This window comes from Procambarus clarkii, chromosome 59 (genome assembly GCF_040958095.1).
Source record: "Procambarus clarkii isolate CNS0578487 chromosome 59, FALCON_Pclarkii_2.0, whole genome shotgun sequence".
Taxonomy (NCBI): Eukaryota; Metazoa; Arthropoda; class Malacostraca; order Decapoda; family Cambaridae; genus Procambarus; species Procambarus clarkii.
This window is the reverse complement of record NC_091208.1, coordinates 4555218-4579670: the sequence shown is the minus strand read 5'-3', so window position 1 is coordinate 4579670 and position 24453 is coordinate 4555218.

Sequence of the window (24453 nt, the reverse complement as noted above, 5' to 3'; positions counted from 1 at the left end):
TAACCCCCCAGATTGTATAGGAAACTATTTGTGGGAATTAATATTATACAGTCCACTTTAACCCTTAGACCGCACAATACATATATAGATGATTTGAGTAACAAAACCGGAACCGCACAATACATTAATAGCTGTTTTAGTGTCTAGCGCTTTAATCTAAACACCCCGCGTGGGATAGGGGCAGCTATAGTGCAGCCACGACCGATAATTGGCAGACGCCACCAAGAAAAAAAATCGTGGCCAACATTCCTGGGTGTGAGAGGGTCAGTACTGAGCGAGCCACCAAGGCTGGTGCACGCAGCATGAGCTCACAGCACAGCTGTTCAGCCTGATTGATGTCTGATTTTTTCTTTTCTTTTTTTGCAGTAATATTATTCAATAGTGTGTATTGTGATATATTTGTATAATAAAAAGTGTAAACCATCGCTGTACTCAAAATTATTGTGTTCATATTAGTGATTCAATTATTATGTTTATAAAACAAAAACAAATAGTTTTGCTGTTATTACACTATATACACAGGTTATATATACGTATCTGCATGTTTTGGTCACCATAACGAACCACTAAGTTGGTATTGTGAGTCAAAAAGCCACGAAGAGTGGCCTTCACTCACCAGCCACTTGCCACCACTTCCTCACTCACCAACATACTCCTCCAACCATACTGTTTTGTTCACTATACACAGGCGATAAATATAAGTGTTGGAAATTTCCAACATAATACAACACTGTTGTATTATTATTAATTATTACTAAATCTACTAATCACTGTAGTAATTAAAATCAACCAACCGTAGAGTTCACATGTACTAATAATTGTATCTGTACAATAAGGCTAGAATTCTTACGCCACCAGACGCCAGTATTGCGTCAGATTCCATTATAATAAACTATAATAAACTCTATGTCCAGTGTGTCAGAGAATTGAGTTTGATTCTCTAAAAACAGCGGTGTTCTGTGTGATAATTATTTACAGATAACCTGACTCCCAGATAATGCCAAATAGACCGTTTCTAGTTACAACTGTTATCTGGTAATAAATTTAACGTCACACGTGAATGCCAGGGAGAGAATTACATTCATCTCCATTGTTCGTTTACCATCGTAAAACGAGCAAATAATAATATCTAACTCCTCTGAATAATAAACCCGTCATTATCCCAGCATTTCAGTCGCAACTGCGAGAAATGATATTATTCGTAGTAAATAATTCGCGTAACAAATGCGGGACGCGGGGCGGGGAGAGGAGAGACGCCATTACTCGAGAAGACGCCACCGAGAGCGTGTGGAGGAGGAAAGTCGCCACCGTGAGGTGTGAAGAATTGTTGCAGAATATAGCAACTTAGCTGGTGTCAGTGTCACAGGATACATCGTGGTGAATCGTCAACGAGAATTAACTTGACGTTCAGCCTGGAACCTGTTAATTTGTTCCGTGTAGCCCAACGTGACCGGCCAGAGAAGCGCGTCAACATCTAGGCTAGGCTTGACGCCACGTGTTCGTTATTACGACGCCAGAACCTAGGACGCGAGCTTCGGCAAGCCTCAACTTACACAGTGCCCTATTAGCTAAGTACCTTTACTCCCTTTTGATGCAACATTATGGATAGGTTATAGCCGGGTAGCTTGTCGTCACGCCGAGCGACTAAAATAAAACACAGGTTATTATCTGTTTCCACTCTCCATTTTTAATTTCTTGAACATAGATATTTAGCAGCCCAATATGTTGCTACTGAATATATCTTGATTTGCAGCTTGTGTGTGAAGAATTCCCCGAGCTGTCATTTCCCGTGTTAATCATCTCCCAGTGTTCCATGATGAGTTCAGGAGATTCCGAGGATGATTCATGACCGATGTCTTGGAAAACGTCTTCAAGCTAAGACCCTTTTCCGTATTCCATTAATTACATTATCTGTAGTGCATTATTGCTACGGATCACTGTTTTCTGGATTAACACGTGTTTATTATAATCATTAATTTCTGATGTTCATAATCTGTATTCTTATTGGTGACAAATTTATTGATTCTATAATTGGTCATTGGATTAAGTTATTACATAATGAACTGGTGTACGAACCACACTAGTTCCTAGACATATATGAAGTTCTAGTAATACCCCCCCAATGTAGGTGTTTGAGGCTTTGATTCAATTAAATTATACAGCCCATTAATTATACAAGTGATTATATTTTCTAGTATTTATCCATAGTTACTGGTTCCTCTAGGAATTTTCTAATGATCACATTTTATTAGTTTCCCTCTTTACTATAAAAGCGGGTGGTCCTTCGTAATTGATTTTCATTACATTAATATTTAAATAAATAGAGTCAAGCCCCAAATGTCCCACATTATGGTCTTTATCGAACCGGATAAATATAAATTATAATTATAAATACTAATTAGTAATAACTAATCCCTGTGTGATGTAGTCTAGACTAACCATTTAATTAATTGTGTCTGCCAACAGCGTAACACATAAGTTAGTCTAAAGTCACACCAATTCATTACTACTTTCACCTCATGTATAAGGTAGCACTCGTGGGACACAGTCAATTACCCACAACACTTAGACCTATCCCTCATACAGAAGTAAGAATCTTTAGGTCACCAGGAGCGACAGCTCATAACTTTTATAACAATTCCACACTAACATCTGCGTTAGAGTGGCCTCACCATCTAACCATTATATACTTAGGTGGTAATGACATCCATCCTACTCGTCATCCAACTGAGGTGATCAAGCACCTTAAAGCCATAATTTCTTCTTTCAAGCTCATCAGTAATTCGGTAGTATTCACGTTAGTGGATCCTCGCCAACCAAGTCAAGATAATCGTTGGGGAGTAACACCAGAATACTACCAGAGAGCTACTAAGTACATAAATTTCAGGCTGAAAAAACGAGTGAGATTGGATGCCACTTATATCCAATTTACAGCCAGATCTTATAGACAAAACCTGGCCAGAGATGGTGTACACCTGTCAGGTGAGTCTAGGTTGCATGTGGTTGACAAATTGATCAACACCATCAACTATCACAAAAGGCTGTGGCTAACAAGCCAAACTTAACTGTACATAATTGTTTTCACTTGTGTGTGCAAGTGCACACTTATAAACTATAAAAACAAAAAACCCAAAAATACAGCACAATTATATTCACCTTACTGCACCACAATAATCTTTACCAATCTTATTAGGTAGAATTTAGGCTGAGATTGTGCTGAATTTGGTACAAGCCCAGACTAAATAAATTTATAGTTCTTAGGTAGGAATTATCTAGACTAGACTTAAGCTAGTCAGTAGTGTATGAATTATACTATTTGTGCTGACCCTATCAAGGGTGGGATTAAACTTTGAGATAACTCTGATTGGAGTGTCTCCATATTATTTCATTTTTGTGCTCATTATTTTGTATGTATCTATTTTGTGTATTGCTGAATGATCACCATTACATCTAATGGTGATATAGAAGAGCTAACCAGACGAAAGTTAATGGTGAAGTTCGAGCACTACTCAAAATAGTTAGCTATCACTTGTTAGGTAGGTAAAACTATAGTCTATTGAAGTATATTAGGCTATTCTCATTGATATTGAGCTCCACTGAATGAGTCAATATCCCAGTTATCTCAGTAACAAATATTTACTGACAAATCAGCCTTTACCCAACAAAATGGAAACGGCTACCAAAATGAAAAGGACCCTTATCGGTCTGAAAGGTCATTTGACCCGACAGATTAATAAATGCCAAAATCTGTCACAACAGTGAACTGTTGATTACTTTGAACTAGAAGATTTACTACAAGTTGCTGAAAGCAAATTTGCCCATATTAAGCAACACATGAGTCTGTATTTGACAGAACTTCACTCAACTTCTGTAGATAGTAGTGAACTTGAGGAAGTTATAGATGATTTAGCTCAGTATGAAGATATACGGGTTAAACTTCTACCCTTTAAGAAGCAAATTGCTAAAAACAAGCTGACAGTAGCTTCTGCTGCACGTACAGATCCTGAGGTCAAATTACCTCAAATCAATATACCCACATTCTCTGGTAATGAGAATGAAAGTTGGGATGATTTCTGGAGTAAATTCGTAGATGCAGTAGACTCTAAAGTCAACATTCCTCAAACAACCAAATTCACTTATTTACAAGGCTTGTTACGAAATGAAGCCTTGAAGGTAATCTTTAATATAACACTGACCAGTGATGGTTACACATTGGCTGTTCAATTGCTCAAAACCAACTACGATAACACGGAGAGAACTATTACTGTCTTAGTTCAAAAATTGCTAGATTTACCCTCTGCTAATAATTCCACAGATTCTCTCCAAACTTTCAGACTAGAGTTAGAGTCTTTACTCAAGGCCTTAACCCTTAAAGTCCAAATTCAGTCAGCTGAATGGATGACCAAAGTAGTTGTTAGGCGAAAATTGCCAAGAGAAACCTTACATAAGTTGTGTACGATGTACAATAAGACCTTTTTGACTTTGAAAGAAATCACAGGTCTACATACCTTAGTCGAAAGACAAAGAGCCAACCAAGATGGGGAGAAAGTTTCAAACTCCTCTACTAACTCCCATCGTAACTCAGCTCAAATTGACACTTCAGTCAAACCCAAACAGACTTTAAATAAGTCTAATAAATATAAATCTAAGACTACTCCATCCACTGGAAAAAGAAGTGGTAATGTAGGTACTTATTCGGTGTCTCCTTCTGAGACAACCCACGACTTGTCTACTAAAGAGATCAAGTCAACTAAAGAAAGGAGGTGTCTGTTTTGTAATCAAGGACATGGCACCTACCAATGCTCTGTTTATCCTACTTATAATGCTAGGATTAAAAGGTTGCAAGAAACACACAAGTGCACCAAGTGCATGGGCTCTCATGATCCCAAAAAATGTGTAGTGCAGCTACGTTCCTGCAATAGATGCAACCAAGGTGTACATCACTACGCCTTATGTAGAAAAACTTCTACTCAATCCATGACCACTGGGGAGAATTCCACGAATTCTACCACAGTGCAATATTGCAAAGTGCATCAAGAAATAAATGTACTTGCTACTGAGTCAGGCAATAATACCACTCTGCCTACAGCTCAACTTAGACTAATAAACAGGAAATCTAGAGTTAACACTAGAGGTCTTTTTGATCAAGGATCACAGAAAACCTTCATTACACAACAGTTAGTAGAGCAGTTAAATTTAAAACCTGCCAAAAGTGTGAGGTTAAATATTTCTGGTTTCTTGACTAATAGTGGACCTCGTGAATACCAAGTAGTTAAGGTATTAGTGAGACTTGGATCTTCCACTAGTCCAATACAAGCGGTAGTAGTAGATAAACTTCCTACAGACCTGCAGGTCACAGGGTTAGCTCGCACTGCGAAACATCTTAAACGAAACCGCATGAGGCTAGCAGACTACAAAATAAATTCTGACTGCCTCACTGATGTTGGAGTACTTATAGGCGCGGATCATTATTACAAATGTATAACTGGATGCACCAGACAACACGGAATGAATTTGTTGTCATCTGCTGGAGGCAAATTGCTTACTGGACCGGTGCTTTTCCAACAAAATCCAGCGTCAACAAACCAACAATCTAACAACATAATAGTGGCGTGACTAGGCTTGGAACAGTCACCCCTACGTTTCAGAGAAATATCTGAAGGTATTGAGTCGGATCCACCTGTACATTGTCTGTGGGATTTAGACACTTTAGGTATTATCCCTGAGCAACCAAGCCCTGATGATATGTGGACTTACCAGCAATATCTGGATACAGTTGTCTATAAAGATAAACAATATTGGGTAAGACTCCCATGGAAGTTGAATCATCCACAACTTCCAGTTAATTATTTTATGGCAGCCTCACAATTGCAGTCTCAATTAACACGACTACAGAAGCAGCCAGACAAACTGAACATGTATCATCAACTCATCCAACAACAACTCAACAGTAAATTTATCGAAGTTGTTGATAACGATGACCGGAAAATAGGTCATTATTTACCTCATCACCCTGTGGTGAAAGATTCATTGACAACACCTATCCGTATTGTCTTCAACTATAGTGCTAAAGTGAAGCCAAGCAGTGTGTCTTTAAATGAATGTCTCCAAACGGGACCTAGCCTAACACAAAGGCTACATGATGTGCTGTTACGATTTCGCACTGGTATTTTCGCTTATACTGCCGATATCAGTAAAGCTTTCCTCCGAGTAGGTTTGTAGGACGAGGATCGTAACTACACTAAGTTTCTCTGGATTAAGGACTCACTGGATCCTAACAGTGATATCATCACATATCGTTTTGCCTCAGTATTATTCGGAGCGACATCTTCCCCATTTCTATTGCAAGCAACATTAGACACACATTTGAGGAAGTCAAATAGCCCTTATAAGGCAAACATTAGTGACAACTTGTATGTCGACAATTTCCAGGGAACTACTAATGATCAAACCAATTAGGTAAAAATCTACCATGAGGCTAACCGTGAGATATTAGGAGCCAATATGCCACTACAGTCATGGGCCTCAAATAATGAATCATTAAACCAGGTAATCGAGAAAGAATTTCCAGGTTATCAGGTGCCCAATCAATTAAAGGTTCTAGGCGTGGAATGGAACACAAGTACTGACGAGATGAATGTCAAGTCAGTACAAACCGATAACTCAACCCTTACCATGAGAACATTGCTCTCGTTTGTCAGTCAACCATTTGACCCTTTAGGCTTACTTAGTCCTATATTAATAAGGGGCAAACTCCTAATGCAGGAGTGCTGGCAGAAACATATGGGATGGGATGATCCGTTACCAAGTGAGTTACAAGCTAAATGGCAGATACTCTCAACGGATTTTAATCAGTTAGGCGTTTTGAAATTTCCTCGTAATGCTTCAGGACCAAACTTGCCCACAAATTTGCACGTTTTCTGCGATGCCTCTGGCAAACCATATGACGCTGTAGCCTACTTAGTTAATAGTGCACAATCAATTTTGCTCACATCTAAAGCAAGAGTTGCTCCCATTAAGAAGAGATCTTTACCTCAAATGGAGTTGACTGCATTGCTGGTGGGAGTAAGATTGGCTCATTGCCTGGCAAAGACACTCAATAATATCCACTTTGGTGAGATTGTCGTGTGGTCAGACAATGAGGCAGTCTTACAATGGGTAAGAAACAACAACAATAAGACTCCCTACGTCAGTAATCGTGTTAGGGAAATTCATGAGTTATCTGTTGGATATAAATTCAGACATGTTCTTACTAAGGACAATCCTGCAGATTATTTATCTCGAGGATTAACACTAAAACAACTTATCAAGTCTTCGCTGTGGTTCAATGGACCTTCATGGCTTGTTGGTGGTCAGTGGCCCAAACAAAAGCCACAAGTGATAGTGACCAATATCACCACTCCCATGAAAGAACCAGAACCTCAACGAATCTTAGCCATTGATCCTCACAATTATTCTAACTTAAGTAAGTTATTAAGAGTGACTGCACATGTGTTTGACTTTCTTGCTAAGATAGGAACTCGACATAAGTTTCCCAATCCTATCCTCTACTGGATCAAGCGTGCACAACAAGAGACATATGGAAGCGAATATGAAAATCTTCCAGATAAATTAACTAAGTCTCTAGGTATCTGGTATGATGCCAACACTCATAATATACTAAGGTGTGGAGGACGTTTACTTCATGCAAAAATTGATCTGGACACAAAGAATCCAATTCTTCTACCACGTCACCACATCATCACCAAACTTCTAGTTTTATATCACCATCAATATGGTACTTTACATGGTGGAGTGTTAGATACTTTCACCGACCTTAGACAGAAGTACTGGCTTCCTCAAGGTCGTCAGACAGTCAAGTCAATTATTAAATTCTGTGTAATATGTAAAAGATACGATGCTAGAGTATGTCCTTACCCAGGACCTCCACCACTCCCTGAAAAAAGAGTGGTTCATCTTCGTCCTTTTGAAACCACTGGTGTTGATTACACAGGAGCCTTACTTCTCACTGGCAACCCAGATAAGATACCAGTGAAAGCTTACATTTGCCTTTTTACGTGTGCTACTACCAGAGGCGTACATTTAGAAGTGACTTCAGATATGAGTGCTGAAGCCTTCATCCAAGCTTTCCGCAGATTTGCAGCTCGCAGATCTTGTCTCAAACTAATGATCTCGGACAATGGTTCCAATTTTGTGGCAGGAGAAGCCTGTCTGCGAGAAGTCTGGAATCTTCCAGAAGTACAGTCAGTCCTGCAGCGACGACAATGTCACTGGAAATTTATAGCACCAAGAGCCCCTTGGCAAGGTGGGTTCTATGAGTGAATGATAGGCTCTGTTAAGAAGTGTTTAAGAAAAACCTTACACAGACAAAAAATCAGTTACTACGAACTTCAAACCATTGTTGTGGAAATCAAGGCGCGAGTCAATAACCGCCCATTAACATACCTGTCCGATGATTTCTCCCAAAGAGAACCTCTGAGTCCCTCACGCTTGATACATGGAGGCCTACTGAGCCCTCTCATACCTTTAGCCGAAGAGGACCCCGTAGACCCTTCACATGTGACAAGAAGTGACTTGGTAGAAAGTTACCAACATCTCTCAAGAGTCATTGACAGGTGGAATGAGGTGTGGACTCGAGAGTACCTCACAGCTCTACGAGAGTACCACTACAGAGCTTCGAGTCCCTATAATAAAGTACAACTTTAACCAGGGGACCTAGTATTAGTCGACAGTGATGGACCAAGGTCAGAGTGGCCCATAGGCAAAATTGTTGCCATTCATCCAGATCATCAAGGTATCCTGAGAGTAGTGCAAGTTTTATGCCAAGGCAACACTACTCTGAAAACTTTAGAGAAGTTGGTACCCCTCGAATTAGCAGAACGAGAGGGTCTGCCAGAGCCAGCTTCCCCAGTAGTTTCCGAGGACAGTAATTCTGATCAACCGAGCAACCGCCCCACTAGAGCTGCTGCTCAACAATGCAAGCGGAAACAACAAGCCTATTACACCTCTGACAAAGAGTAAATCCCTTTACATCCAATTTAAGCAACCATGATGATACTGTAGTGTGATGTCAAGTAACAAATCATTACAAGTCACGATGACCCAGGACATTCTCATCACAGTAGATTCTCAGTATTTGAATTGTGTGATTTAAATCCTTAATTGTTGTATAGGCTATAAATAACATTATTTATCTAGAGTATCTGAGAGTTTACAGACATTGAGACTTAGTAACATAAACATTACAGGTCATTGCGACACCAGTCACAGAGTTTATTGTAAGCTTTCTTAGTTATTAGCTTTAGGTAATTCATAATAACATGTTCCATTTAACATGAAATCTGTAAGACTTAAGTTTCTTGTATGTCCTTGACAAATACGGGACATTCGTTATGTGTGTACTAACATACTAATATACTAATATTAATACCAACTTCGGGATGGGTATGTCAGTGCTCCACATTACACTGCGACCCGAAAATTCTCCCCCCGGAGTTATGTTGGAAATTTCCAACATAATACAACACTGTTGTATTATTATTAATTATTACTAAATCTACTAATCACTGTAGTAATTAATATCAACCAACCGTAGAGTTCACATGTACTAATAATTGTATCTGTACGATAAGGCTAGAATTCTTACGTAACCAGACGCCAGTATTGCTTCAGATTCCATTATAATAAAAACATCTATGTCCAGTGTGTCAGAGAATTGAGTTTGATTCTCTAAAAACAGCGGTGTTCTGTGTGATAATTATTTACAGATAACCTGACTCCCAAATAATGCCAAATAGACCGTTTCTAGTTACAACTGTTATCTGGTAATAAATTTAACGTCACGCGTGAATGCCAGGGAGAGAATTACATTCATCTCCATTGTTCGTTTACCATCGTAAAACAAGCAAATAATAATATCTAACTCCTCTGAATAACAAACCCGTCATTATCCCAGCATTTCAGTCGCAACTGCGAGAAATGATATTATTCGTAGTAAATAATTCGTGTAACAAATGCTGGACGCGGTGCGGGGAGAGGAGAGACGCCATTACTCGAGAAGACGCCACCAAGAGCGTGTGGAGGAGGAAAGTCGCCACAGTGAGGTGTGAAGAATTGTTGCAGAAAATAGCAACTTAGCTGGTGTCAGTGTCACAGGATACATCGTGGTGAATCTTCAACGAGAATTAACTTGACATTCAGCCTGGAACCTGTTAATTTGTTCCGTGTAGCCCAACGTGACCGGCCAGAGAAGCGCGTCAACATCTAGGCTAGGCTCGACGCCACGTGTTCGTTATTACGACGCCAGAACCTAGGACGCGATCTTCGGCAAGCCTCAACTTACACAGTGCCCTATTAGCTAAGTACCTTTACTCCCTTTTGATGCATCATTATGGATAGGTTATAGCCGGGTAGCTTGTCGTCACGCCGAGCGACTAAAATAAAACACAGGTTATTATCTGTTTCCACTCTCCATTTTTAATTTCTTGAACATAGATATTTAGCAGCCCAATATGTTGCTACTGAATATATCTTGATTTGCAGCTTGTGTGTGAAGAATTCCCCGAGCTGTCATTTCCCGTGTTAATCATCTCCCAGTGTTCCATGATGAGTTCAGGAGATTCCGAGGATGATTCATGACCGATGTCTTGGAAAACGTCTTCAAGCTAAGACCCTTTTCCGTATTCCATTAATTACATTATCTGTAGTGCATTATTGCTACGGATCACTGTTTTCTGGATTAACACGTGTTTATTATAATCATTAATTTCTGATGTTCATAATCTGTATTCTTATTGGTGACAAATTTATTGATTCTATAATTGGTCATTGGATTAAGTTATTACATAATGAACTGGTGAACGAACCACACTAGTTCCTAGACATATATGAAGTTCTAGTAATACCCCCCCAATGTAGGTGTTTGAGGCTTTGATTCAATTAAATTATACAGCCGATTAATTATACAAGTGATTATATTTTCTAGTATTTATCCATAGTTACTGGTTCCTCTAGGAATTTTCTAATGATCACGTTTTATTAGTTTCCCTCTTTACTATAAAAGCGGGTGGTCCTTCGTAATTGATTTTCATTACATTAATATTTAAATAAATAGAGTCTAGCCCCAAATGTCCCACAATAAGTATCTACATGTTTTGTTCACCATAACTGTACATCTAAGCTTGTGTGGTGAGTTCAAGCAATAGGAGACGTTGCCACATACACAGTCAGCTGGTGGCTGCTGCCGTCACTGGTTCAAGGTCAGACACATTAATATTTCTTCTCCTACAATACTGTTTGTGGTGTTATTACACTATATACACACATTATATATAAGTAACTACATGTTTTATTCACCATGCCTGTATAAATAAGCTGGTATGGTGCCCAAAGACCATAGTGGCCACCAGTAAACAACATGACGATACATGTATGATGTCATGCAGACGATGCACCTCCCACACCAAAATGGCGGTTCCCAACATACTCCTATTGCTGTTATTACAACTTGTTATATGTAAGTTGTTACGAACCCGGATCCAGCGTCCGAGCCTGGAGCAGTGACAACCACGCCATCTGTGGGTCAGCTCCCGAAACCCCCGCCAAACGGACGACGACACCTGGTGAGGACAGCGTGTACTGGCCTCGAGGACCAGTTTCCAGTCTGGTTCCGCGCTCAACACCGCCGCTCCTGACCTCTGGTGAGGTGGTGCTCCGACGACAGCGCCATCTATGGGCTGGATACGTCAGGTGTTTGTGCCCGAGCCCGTAAGTGAGGTGTATTAGTGTCCCGGTTATTGATGACGTGTCTGCTTACAGAGCCGAGCTGGGACCACTGTGATGGAAGTGGAGTCAGTCTACCCGAGGCAGCCAGTCTCCATACCTTGAGTTTGCTGCAGCTGTTGTGACGTCGTCCCCCCGGAAGAACACTGTGGTGTGTTAGCCTGCCAGTGGAGTGGCAGTGAAAGGATTTACCCGGGACCGACTGTTGGAGACGATCATCCACTGGGGTACTGAAGACAGGAGAGTGACTTGTGTTGTCACACGAGGCTCCTGTCTAGGTCGTTCCCCTTTTATCGTTCGTGGAGTGGCCGTACCAGCCTTGTTGGCTCAGAACCTGCCAGCAGACCAGCTGGACGTGTGGTTGACGGCCTCCACGGCGGTGCCCCCAGTGGACCTGTGTTTTGGCTGACCTGTGGCCCGGGTAGGCTCGGCATTCTCAGAGGACACGTCGTGAGGCCACGAAGAAAGCACCAAGGACTCAGCACCGAGAGTTGTGGCACCAGCGTCTTCAGCAGAAGACAACGATTATGGATTAATCCCCTTGTCTACATTGTGAAGAATCCCCTTGTCAAGTGTTAATATCCCTCCCCCTTGTGCACTCTTTTATTTTATATATTATAATCGGTGATGGTGTTAATTATAATATTAAGTTCTTAACTTTCTTTCCCTACTCCCTTTTAAGTTACTTGCGTCACGGATCTCATCCCTTGATAGCCACTACTGGCTTGGGAACGGATACATATATCTTCCTCTAACAACATCAGAGTAAGGACCCCGTTGCGTCCCGAGAGGGCCGTAACATAATTGGCATCCCCAGCGGGATCCGTCCCCTTGTTAAGTATGTTTGACAGGGGTGGTGAAGTGGCGTAATCCCTGTATATAATTCCCCCTGTGTGTGACGATTGTGGCGTTATACGTCCTGTGCGGTGCTCAAGAGTGACTAAGTGCGATATTGTGCAGTGCGGTGCTCGCTGTGATTAAGTGATTAAGTGCAATATTGAGTAGTGCGGTGCTCAGTGATTCAGTGCAATATTGTAGAGCGAAGGGTTCGCTGTGATTAAGTGCGATATTGCGTAGTGCGGTGCCCGAAGTGATTACGTGCAATATTGGCAAGTGCAGTGTTTGGTGCGATAAAGTGCCATATTGACGTAGAACAGTGCTCAGTGCGTTAAGTGCTAACGTGTAAGCGGTGTGTTAAGTGCTAGTTGAGTGTTCCATCTGTGACAATGGCAGAAAAAGCTACCATCGATGATCTGGACGATGTTCAGGCTTTTCTGAACAGAGTGGACTGTCTTGCCAGATTAAAGTATCTGAGCAAACCAGAGCTTGTACTAGTGAGCGCCTACCTGGAGATCAAGATCCGTGCCAGTGATTCCCGTGTGGAGATCTTGTCCAAGGTTCACCGGCACCTGAAGGCAGAAGAGAAACAGGAAGGCGAGACTCCTAGTACAAAGGAAGGTGAGGAAATAGCTTCCACGGAAAAGGAAGAGAAAGGCAGCGACATTGACAGTGATGCCGGTGAGCTGAACATTAGCTTTCTTACAGTCAAAATGCGCGCCTTAGAAATAAATCGCGAGATAGAGTGGAAGAAGTTAGAATTAGAACGAGAGTTAAAAGATAAAGAATTGGCGATGAGGCGTTTAGAATTAGAAGAAAGGAAAGAAGAACGAGAAAGAGAAGAGAAACGAGAAAGAGAAGAACGAGAAAGAGAAGAGAACCGAGAGAGAGAAGAGAGAGAAAGAGAAGAAAGAGAAGAACGAGAAAGAGAAGAAAAGGAAAGACAGAGACAACATGAACTAGAAGTATTACGATTAGGCGCTGGACAGAGACAAACTGGAGTAAGCGGTTTCGATCCGGTAAGGAATATCAAAATGGTCCCCAAATTCAAGAGAGAGAAGTTTCGAAGTTCTTCGCAGCCTTCGAGAAAGTCGCTGCCTCTTTGGAGTGGCCAAGGGAGAATTGGGCCATCATGATACAGTCAGTCTTGACTGGGAAGGCCCAAATCGCCTACTCTACGTTATCCCTTGACGACTCCGGCGATTACGATATGGTGAAGAAAGTGGTGCTCATGGCGTACCAATTGGTACCTGAGGCATATAGGCAAAAGTTCCGAAACCTGAAGAAGACCTCAGAGCACACTTTCACCGAATTCGCCACAATCAAGGAGCGACTTTTCCTGGAATGGTGTGCCTCTCGGAAAGTGGAGACCAAGGAAGACCTTGAGCAGCTGATTCTGCTCGAGGACTTCAAGGATTGTTTGTCTGTAGACCTGAAGACGTACTTAGAGGAACAGCAGGTAGAGACCTTGAGTGCAGCAGCCACCATGGCTGAAGAGTATATCCTGACTCATAGGCCGTCTGCTAAGTACGTCCCAAGGCATTACCAACACCAGTTTAACAGACCTCATGAAGAAGAGGAAAGACCCGTCCCACGAAGCGCTAAGAAGACGCCCCCAAGTAGCCCCCGAAGAACAAGTCCTAGTAGTCCGAAACACCGTAGTCCAAGGAGGAATATGGTGTGCTGGACTTGTGGGCAGAAAGGGCACGTAGCTGCTAGGTGCCGAGGCAGAAGAGGTGGCAGCGCACGAAGGGAGGTGATGTTGATGAGCTGTGGAACATCACCAGCAGGAAGCCAGTCGACGACGACGCAGGAAGAACCCAGATTGTTTTCCCCTCACACTTCAGGCGGGTATGTATCGAGTGATCATACTGGTAGATCTGTAGTAGTGCTCAGAGATAGTGGAGCAGCCCAGTCCCTGATCATGAAGAGCTCGGTACCCGAGGGAGTAAGTGTGGACGGGAGACAACAGGTTGTCCTGGTTGGGTTTCCAAGGACGCAGTACATCGCCCCCTTAGTGCCAGTACATCTCGACTCGCCTTATTTTAGCGGCACATGTGCGTTGGCAGTAGTCGATACCCTCCCTGTGGCTGGGATTGACGTGGTACTAGCCAACGACTTGGTGACCGATTGGAGCACCAATCATCCCAAGGTTGCGGACGAGTCAGCCAGAACATCAAAGTCTGAGGTGTCTACAGGCAATGGTAATGTCCAGGTAAAGACAGACCCGGATGTAACTATGTTTAATTTGTCCTCTCGCCTACAGATTGAGAACGTTCTAGCAGTGTCTCCTGATTCTTCTCTCGACAAGGAACATGAGGTTACGATGGCAGAAGTACCTGAGCTAGAAGAGAGGCCTTGTGTGCAGACACCCACGGATACCAACGAGTCTGGAGCGAAGGCTGAGGTGTGCTTGCGGTATGGCAAGTTACAGCGTGTAGTGGACCAGCCAGAGATTCCCCAGACGTCAGAGGTATGTGAGGTGTGTTCAAAAGGCCTAGTGCCCTCTTCTGTCCAAGCCAGGCTAGTGGATGGTGCCGGCTATGGACATGACAAGCTCGGGAAACTTATCCCTCGACTTACCAAATGTTTCCTATCGGTATTTTGTTTGATTCTCGTATGTGTTCTCGTTTGTGCTCTCAGTGAGGACCGGTGGACGACCCGACGAATGATGGCTCCCATGAACATCGTGAAGAGGTCCCAGGGATTGGCGATTTGTACTGCAGGTGTTGCAGTTGAAGAAGGGACCTGGAAGGTGATGGTTGACACAGGAGGTACGCGAAATGATAATATGAGTGACTGTTTCCGACAGGTTGACACCCCCCGCGTGACTGCTGAGCCTCAATGCAGCGTTATGTGGAACGTTGGTCGACCTGACGGTGGCAGAGCGAATGCCACCTGCAACGTACGAACAGCCCCGTTGGGACTAGGTGTGGACCTAGTAGAGTATGCTGTAAGTACTGTTTTATCCGCTGTCGCTATCACTCTGAATTATCAGACCCCTGTATTCCAGGTTCCTGTCTCCCTGAAGGACCATCGGACCGGCACCAGAAATGCCGTCTGTGGTCAGCCATCATCGGTGCCACGACATAAGGAAGTGTCGAGTCACCCCAGATCGTGTCGAAACCAATCCGTACTAGAGAGATGTGAGATGATGCCCCTGTTTGCCATCGCAGAGGAGGTGTGGAAGATTACGTCAGGCAGGTCATCGCCTGCCATTTTCAAGCTCCCTTTGTGCCAGGGTTTCTCAGTAGAAAAGTTCTGTAGACAAGACAGCCTCATCACTCCAGTTCATAGTATAAGTAAGTCCATTTGGAGTTGTGTCGCCGTACTAATTTGGTTTGTGTTTCTTTTTATAGAACCCCAAACCAAATTCTTTTTGGTGGGGAGGTGTTACGAACCCGGATCCAGCGTCCGAGCCTGGAGCAGTGACAACCACGCCATCTGTGGGTCAGCTCCCGAAACCCCCGCCAAACGGACGACGACACCTGGTGAGGACAGCGTGTACTGGCCTCGAGGACCAGTTTCCAGTCTGGTTCCGCGCTCAACACCGCCGCTCCTGACCTCTGGTGAGGTGGTGCTCCGACGACAGCGCCATCTATGGGCTGGATACGTCAGGTGTTTGTGCCTGAGCCCGTAAGTGAGGTGTATTAGTGTCCCGGTTATTGATGACGTGTCTGCTTACAGAGCCGAGCTGGGACCACTGTGATGGAAGTGGAGTCAGTCTACCCGAGGCAGCCAGTCTCCATACCTTGAGTTTGCTGCAGCTGTTGTGACGTCGTCCCCCCGGAAGAACACTGTGGTGTGTTAGCCTGCCAGTGGAGTGGCAGTGAAAGGATTTACCCGGGACCGACTGTTGGAGACGATCATCCACTGGGGTACTGAAGACAGGAGAGTGACTTGTGTTGTCACACGAGGCTCCTGTCTAGGGCGTTCCCCTTTTATCGTTCGTGGAGTGGCCGTACCAGCCTTGTTGGCTCAGAACCTGCCAGCAGACCAGCTGGACGTGTGGTTGACGGCCTCCACGGCGGTGCCCGCAGTGGACCTGTGTTTTGGCTGACCTGTGGCCCGGGTAGGCTCGGCATTCTCAGAGGACACGTCGTGAGGCCACGAAGAAAGCACCAAGGACTCAGCACCGAGAGTTGTGGCACCAGCGTCTTCAGCAGAAGACAACGATTATGGATTAATCCCCTTGTCTACATTGTGAAGAATCCCCTTGTCAAGTGTTAATATCCCTCCCCCTTGTGCACTCTTTTATTTTATATATTATAATCGGTGATGGTGTTTATTATAATATTAAGTTCTTAACTTTCTTTCCCTACTCCCTTTTAAGTTACTTGCGTCACGGATCTCATCCCTTGATAGCCACTACTGGCTTGGGAACGGATACATATATCTTCCTCTAACAACATCAGAGTAAGGACCCCGTTGCGTCCCGAGAGGGCCGTGACATAAGTATCTACATTTGTGTTCACCATAGCGAACCACTAAGCTGGTATGGTAAGTCCAGTCAATAAAAGGTGGCCACTCACAGTCAGAAGACGGCGCTACTACCCCCTCCCTCCCTAAGCATTACTCATCCCACCATGGAGCACCACTAAATATCACCACAATCCTGCTATTATCAGAATTCTGGTCAGTTTTATCACAGTCGAAGGTCTTCTGTAATACTATCATCGCTAAATAACAGAAGTTACATATATAAACAAATCCACAAGGGCCGTCACGAGGATTTGAACCTACGTCCAAGATCATCCCAGACGTTGCCTTAATCGACTGAGCTACGACATGGTAAAAGAGTTGAAACCAGAAGTTCTACTGAACTTACTTAGATCCTGCAGCCTCTCCGAGACACAAACCAGGGTTTTACACAACTCCCCCATGCACTCGAGCTATGTCAATAGGTCATTCTACCTCTTCACCCTTACTTCTCTCTTAAAACTCTTTTACCATGTCATTGCTCAGTCGACTAAGGCAGCGTCTGGGATGATCTCGGACGTAGGTTCGAATCCTCGTCATGGCCTTTGTGGATTTGTTCATTGATGCATCACGCTATTGTGATTTCTATGTGTAATAAAGTTACATATATATTTTTTGCAACACTTCCCCGCCCTATTGCACCCAAAATATGCCACCTACGATATTTTTTCCTGTGACCAGAGAAATACAAATGAACACTTTTATAAGACGAAAGTATTTTATGGATTTTTGTTGTTGTTGCGCCTGTGGGTATTGAAGCCATTACGACCCTTAGCGGCCCAAGGGTTAAACATCATACAGTACACAATCGAAATAAGTTAACATAAAAAATAAATTACTATATAAATTAAATAAAAATTAAAAATTAAAATTCATTAATATAAATTGCTAAATAAATAAATCCCACAAGTCCGTTTCCCCACAGAAAGGGCCGTGGCCTCTTATGAGAAGTCAGTCAACGAGCATTGCGCCGACCAGACGACACCGGCTCCGTAGGAAGCATCGGCTCAAAAACTGGCACCAATGGCCCACCACGACTAGAAGAACCCCGAGCCCTGGCACAACCCTTCTGAGAAACCCGAGAACACCCCCCCCCCCAGGAGAACCAACAAGTCTGACATATGATGACAAGTAGATGAGGCTGCTTGCAGAAACCGAGTGACAACAGCTTCCACAAACAGCAATGGACAAAAAGTTGATGAAAACTTAAGAGCCAGGGCCCAAGTGGATTCTAAGGAGAGAGCAAGCACGGCCTGGCAGCACGTTAAGCAAGAAGCAATGAACAGAGAATACCGCCACCCTGTGAATCGTCGCAAACAGCGTCAAGAATGCGGCCAACATTCTAGTTGCCGAGGCCAGCACACCAGATGAAGGCCCAGCCCTCAACGCCTCCACATCTTCCCCAACCCAGTCCGAGAACAACTCGAGAAGGGAAAAAGAGGTATAAAACCGGGGCCAAATGCCCATGAGCGTGCAAGTCCTCAGCCACTAAAGACGCCGAAATGGTGGGAACCTGTACATGCAGCTGTACAAGGCTAACATCCCGAGGAAGTGCAGGGGCGAACAGGCATGCATTAAGACACTCAAACTTGCCTCTCATATAAACCTGCAAAACGGTTGCAGCCTCCTGCCATTCAAACGAGCAGGTCTGACACAACCTATGCCACACACTCTGCGAAAAGAAAGGGCAGTCTGCAAGCCAGGAAGACTCGAGGATCTCATAACGCACCCAATATGGGGAAGAAGAACCGAACTCAAACGAGGACGAATCCATAAACAGAGACAAAATCCGGGTCTCGCCGGAGGTAAGCTGCAATAGCTTCCCGAACCTCCTTAGGCTAGATTCGAGAGGCAGAAAACCTCCGGAATGATGAAGCCGAGGAACCCAAGGGAACCCGGAACCGAACCCGGGAAGGAGCCGACCCCAATTCATACTCATGCTGGGAAGGGGGATAAGAAAACATCTCCCCTCTGCAACAACAAACCCCACAAAGAGGGCACCAAACCCCAAACGAGATCAAAGGGGGGGCCCAAAGACCCCCCAGATCAACTTCTCCACAGGTTCCAGGGCAGAGCAACCCCTCCATATCAACGGCAGCAGAAAAGAAGGGGGGTCTGCTGGTTGAACCCAGTAGCCTTGGTAGGAGGAGCAGGCTAGAATGCCTCCATCTCTGACTCAAATCTCAAATGGGGCAACCCCCAAAGCTGCCCTGCTTAATACCTGCTTGATGAGATTCTGGGAGTTCCTTTACTCTCCAAATCTGGCCCGAGGCCAGGCTTGACTTGTGAGAGCTGGGTCTACTAGGCTGTTGCTTGGAGCAGGCCCACATATCTAACACAGCCCGATTGTTCCGGCACTCCTTAGAGAAATTTATTTAATTTTGTCTTAAAGATGTCCACAGTTGTTCCGTCAATATTTCTAATACTCGCTGGGAGGATGTTGAAGAACCGTGGACCTCTGATGTTTATACAGTGATCTCTATGCCTATGGCACCCCTGCTCTTCACTGGTTCTATTCTGCATTTTCTTCCATATCGCTCATTCCAGTATGTTGTTACTTTACTGTGTAGATTTGGGACCTGGCCCTCCAGTATTTTTCACGTGTATATTATTTGGTATCTCTCTTCTCTCCTTTCTAGTGAGTACATTTGGAGAGCTTTGAGAGGATCCCAATAATTTAGGTACTTTATTGCGTCTATATATGCTGTATATGTTTTCTGTATTTCTTCTATTTCCCAATTGCCCCGTCAACCGGGCGAACCGCGAATGGCCCGACGCCCCTTATGAGAAGCTGGCCGACGAACAGAGCAATCACCGTGCCGACCAGACGACACTGGCTCTGAAGGAAGCATCGACTCAGAAGCTGGCATCAATGGCCCACCCTAACCAGCAGAACCCTAAGCCCTGGCACGACCCCTCCAAGAAGGCCGAGAACGGATACCCCGGAGAACCAACAAGTCCGTTATAGGATGACAACTAAACGAAGCCACCTGCAGAAACTGGGTGACAGCAGTCTTCGCAAACAGCATCGGACAAAACGGCGACGAAAACCTAAGAGCCAGGGCCCAAGTGGATTCCAAAGAGAGAGCGAGCACAGCCTGATGGTACGCAAGGCGAGAAGCAAAGAGCAGACACACTACCTCCATCAGGATAGGTGTAAACAGCTTCAATATCGCAGCCGATGCCCAAGCCTCCGAGGCCAGCACACCAAACGAAGGCCTGACACTCAATGCCTCCACATCCTCCTAAAGACAGGACTCCTCAGCAACCAATGATGCCGAAATGGTAGGAACCTGCACGGGCAGCTGCACAAGGCCAACATCCCGAGAGAGCACAAGGGTGAAAAAAGCACGCATTAAGGCGCTCAAACTCTTCTCCCCCCCCCCCCTAGGTAAACCTGCAGAACGGTAGAAGTTTCTCGCCACTCAAGCGTACGGGTCCGACAGAACCATTGCTATGCCCCCCAACGAAAAGAATGGGCAGTCTGCCAGCCAGGAAGACTCTGGAACCTCCAAATGCCACCCAAATGGGGAAGAAGAACCAAATTCAAACAAGGACAGATCCATCACAGAGGCGGAATCCGAGTCTCAGAGGTGTTATGCAGCAAGAGCCTCCCAAACCTCCTTTGGTGAGATTCGAGAGGCAGAAAACCTCCGAAATGATGAAGCCGAGGAACCCAAGGGAACCCGGAGCCGACCCCAATTCATATTCATACAGGGAAGGGGGGTAAGAAAACCCCTCCCCCCTGCAACAACAAGCCCTGCAAACAGGGCACCAACACCCAGGCGGGGTCAAAGGGGGGCCCAAGGCCCCCCACCAGGTCAACTCCTCCCCCAAACCCAGGGTCCCTCAAGTGCCCAGGCTGTGCCCAGTACCCCAGGGCACAGCCGTCCTCCATATCCTCTTCTCCTGAAGAAAAGGCAGATTTCAGGGGAAAGGCTGAAAAGAAAGGGACATGCAGGTTGGACCCAGAAGCCTCTGAAGCAAGAACCCGACTCTAGTGCCTCCGTCCCCAACTCGAATGGGGCTGCGCCCGAAGCTGACTGAGTCTCATTACCAACTAAACCCTGCCAAGACTTCAAAAGCCTCAGACATTTGGGAGCTGGAAGTAGGGGGGAGGGGATGGGAAGGGGAGGTGCAGGATGAATAACATGGGAAGGATCAGGGAGCACGGATTGAACCAAAGTCAAAGCGACTAATACCCCCAGGTCAGGGGTCCCAATAAAAAAAAAGCAGGGCAGCCGCCGGGGATCTGGATGGAAAACTACCCTAGCGAGTTGCAGAAACCTAAACCTAGCATGCAATGCAGATGCTGCCTGTACCCTAACTGAATTGTCACCAGAACAGTACTGGAGAACAAGCAGAGAACACGACTCGCAAGACTCTGGGTCAAAGGTGTTGTTGACCCAACAGGCAGAATGACAGAGGCAAAAGTGATGACTGTCACCCTGAGATAAGGGCACACAGCAACCTTCAAATCTGCACGAGGTGGGCTGGAACTCAGAAAATGCATCAATAGGTCCACCGAGCCTTGAAAGTGTTTTCGAAGGTCAGTAGGCTGACTGCTTCGGGAAACCCAGGCAAGGTGTTGCTAACTGGTTAAGACCCAAAGCTAACAAGAAGGGATATCAAACACTGAAACCCCTGTAATGTGTACATTCATGGGGGCCACCAAATTATTATAAGTGGAACTATAGCCACACCAGGCAAGGAAAATATAAACAAAAAGTAAAACACCAGCGTTGAATGTAATGAAACGCCATTTTCTGGGTGAGACCCGGAGGCTCCCCGGAGCTTACTAGGCTTACTGCCAGGGTGCTTAAAGAATGCAAAGAGGAGCTTTGTGACCCACTGTCAACCATATTTAATAAATCAATAGAGTCAGGAAGAGTGCCAGAGTTTTGGAAAGTTGCTAATGTGATACCAGTTTTTAAGAAAGGAGATAGATCACATGCGTCTAACTATCGACCAATTAGCCTAACGTCTATTGTGGGAAAGTTACTCGAATCTATAATAGCAAATAAAATTTGTCTTCATCTTGAAAAACATAAATTAATAATTGAGTCGCAACATGGTTTTATAAATGGCCGTTCATGTTTAACAAATTTGTTATCTTTTAATTCTAGCATAGTTGAGGCAGTTGATAGTAGTAAGGATTGTGATGTTGTGTACCTTGACTTTAGCAAAGCTTTTGATACAGTGCCACATGAAAGACTGATTAAAAAGATAGAGTCTCATGGTATTGGGGGTGCTATATTAAGCTGGATTAGGGCATGGCTATACCAAAGGAAACAAAGAGTTAGTATAAATGGAATCAAGTCAGAGTGGGAAAATGTTATAAGTGGAGTGTCTCAAGGCTCTGTCCTGGGACCTTTGTTGTTTATAATATATATAAATGATTTAGATTCAGGTTTGAGTAGCAACATTTGCAAATTTGCCGATGATACGAAAATCGGTAGAGAAATTAATTCGGAGGAGGACTCACTATCACTTCAAGTTGATCTAGATAGGGTTTTGAAATGGTCAAAGGATTGGCAGATGCAGTTTAATGCTGATAAATGTAAAGTTCTGAGGTTAGGTAATGATGATAGAGTTACAAGATACGAGCTAGATGGTGTTGAGATTGCGAAGTCGGATTGCGAAAGGGATCTGGGAGTTATGATTAGTAAGAATTTAAAACAATAGGATCAATGCATAAATGTTCGTAATAAGGCAAATCGGTCACTTGGATTTATTAATCGCAGCGTTAGTAACAAGACACCTGGTGTGGTTCTCAAGCTATATCTTGCTCTAGTTAGGCCCCATTTAGATTATGCAGCTCAGTTTTGGTCGCCATATTATAGAATGGATATAAATTCACTTGAACGTGTCCAGTGTAGGATGACTAAGTTAATTCCCCAAATTAGAAATCTTTCATATGAAGAAAGATTAACAAAGCTTAAGTTGCATTCACTGGAAAGGGGAAGAGTTAGGGGTGACATGATAGAGGTTTACAAGTGGGTGAATGGACATAACAAAGGGGATATTAATAGGGTATTAAAAGTATCAGCACAAGACAGAACACGAAACAATGGGTATAAATTGGATAAGTTTAGATATAGGAAAGACTTGGATAAATACTGGTTCAGTAACAGGGTTGTTGATTTGTGGAACCAATTACCACATAACGTGCTGGAGGTGGGGTCCCTCGATTGTTTCAAGCGCGGGTTGGACAAGTATATGAGTGGGATTGGGTGGTTATAAATAGGAGCTGCCTCGTATGGGCCAATAGGCCTTCTGCAGTTGCCTTTGTTCTTATGTTCTTATATGCTAATGTTAGATTTTGGCATCAGTCATGTGTATGGAGTTCTATGGGCCTACCGGGGACCACGAGCCAGAACTTGGCCCACTCAGAAGAGGCAAGGGGAGCAATGGCCTATAGAAACCTCCATGTGGTTGGAAGCATTGTATGTCTGCTATCGGCCAGGTTAGGCACCCAGAAAGGTAAGCATCCCAAAACAAACCCCTATTCTGGTGAAATTATTGCTACCACAAGCCGAACAAGTAGATAGAACTCCCCTAAAAGAAATAAGCAAAAAATAATGTCACACGTCGCTGTCTGCACAGCTCCCCCCCTCCCCGGGAGAGGGAAGAGGAAACCCCAGACCCCTCACACCGGCTATCCACTCTTCAGTTCTTAGGCTGGATGTCAAAACACGCGAAAATAACGCCGACTGGAGGGAGGAAGGGATGCCGGGGAGCCTCTGGGTCTCTCCCAGAAAATGGCGTTTCATTACATTCAATGCTGGTTTTCTGAGGGGATCCTCTTCGGCTCCCCGGAGCTAACTACCCACAGAGGAAAAGAATAGGGACTTACCCGGGAGGCGGTCGTTGCTCACTCCTCAACCCGAAGTCGAGAACTTGCTGCAACCGCCAACCCAATGCATTCACTAGAACACTATATTGATGAATGTGAAACCGTAAAGGACTTTAGACCTCCTGGCCTATTGTACCACCAACTGTGTAACTATTTTATTGACTCAGGTGTTCTGGACGACATCCTAACAATTTACCCAAAGCGACACAGGCCTGACTAGGCCCAGAGACGTTCACAAGGTAACGAGTAGCCAGGACTCTGTTCGACCGCCAAAAACCCCGTGCCCAAATGTCAGCCCAGGACATGTTGCCAAAGACGGCAGCAAGAGCAGCGAACTTGGAAACTTCATGGGCACGGGATAGACCGTAGCCTGGCTAGCCTTAACAACCCTGCAGACGACCTGGGAGACCCACACCCTCGAACAGGGAAGAAGGGAAACCGGATCAACCTAAAGCACATCCCTGGAGACAGAGTCTGTGGCGCGCAAATAACGGCGGAAG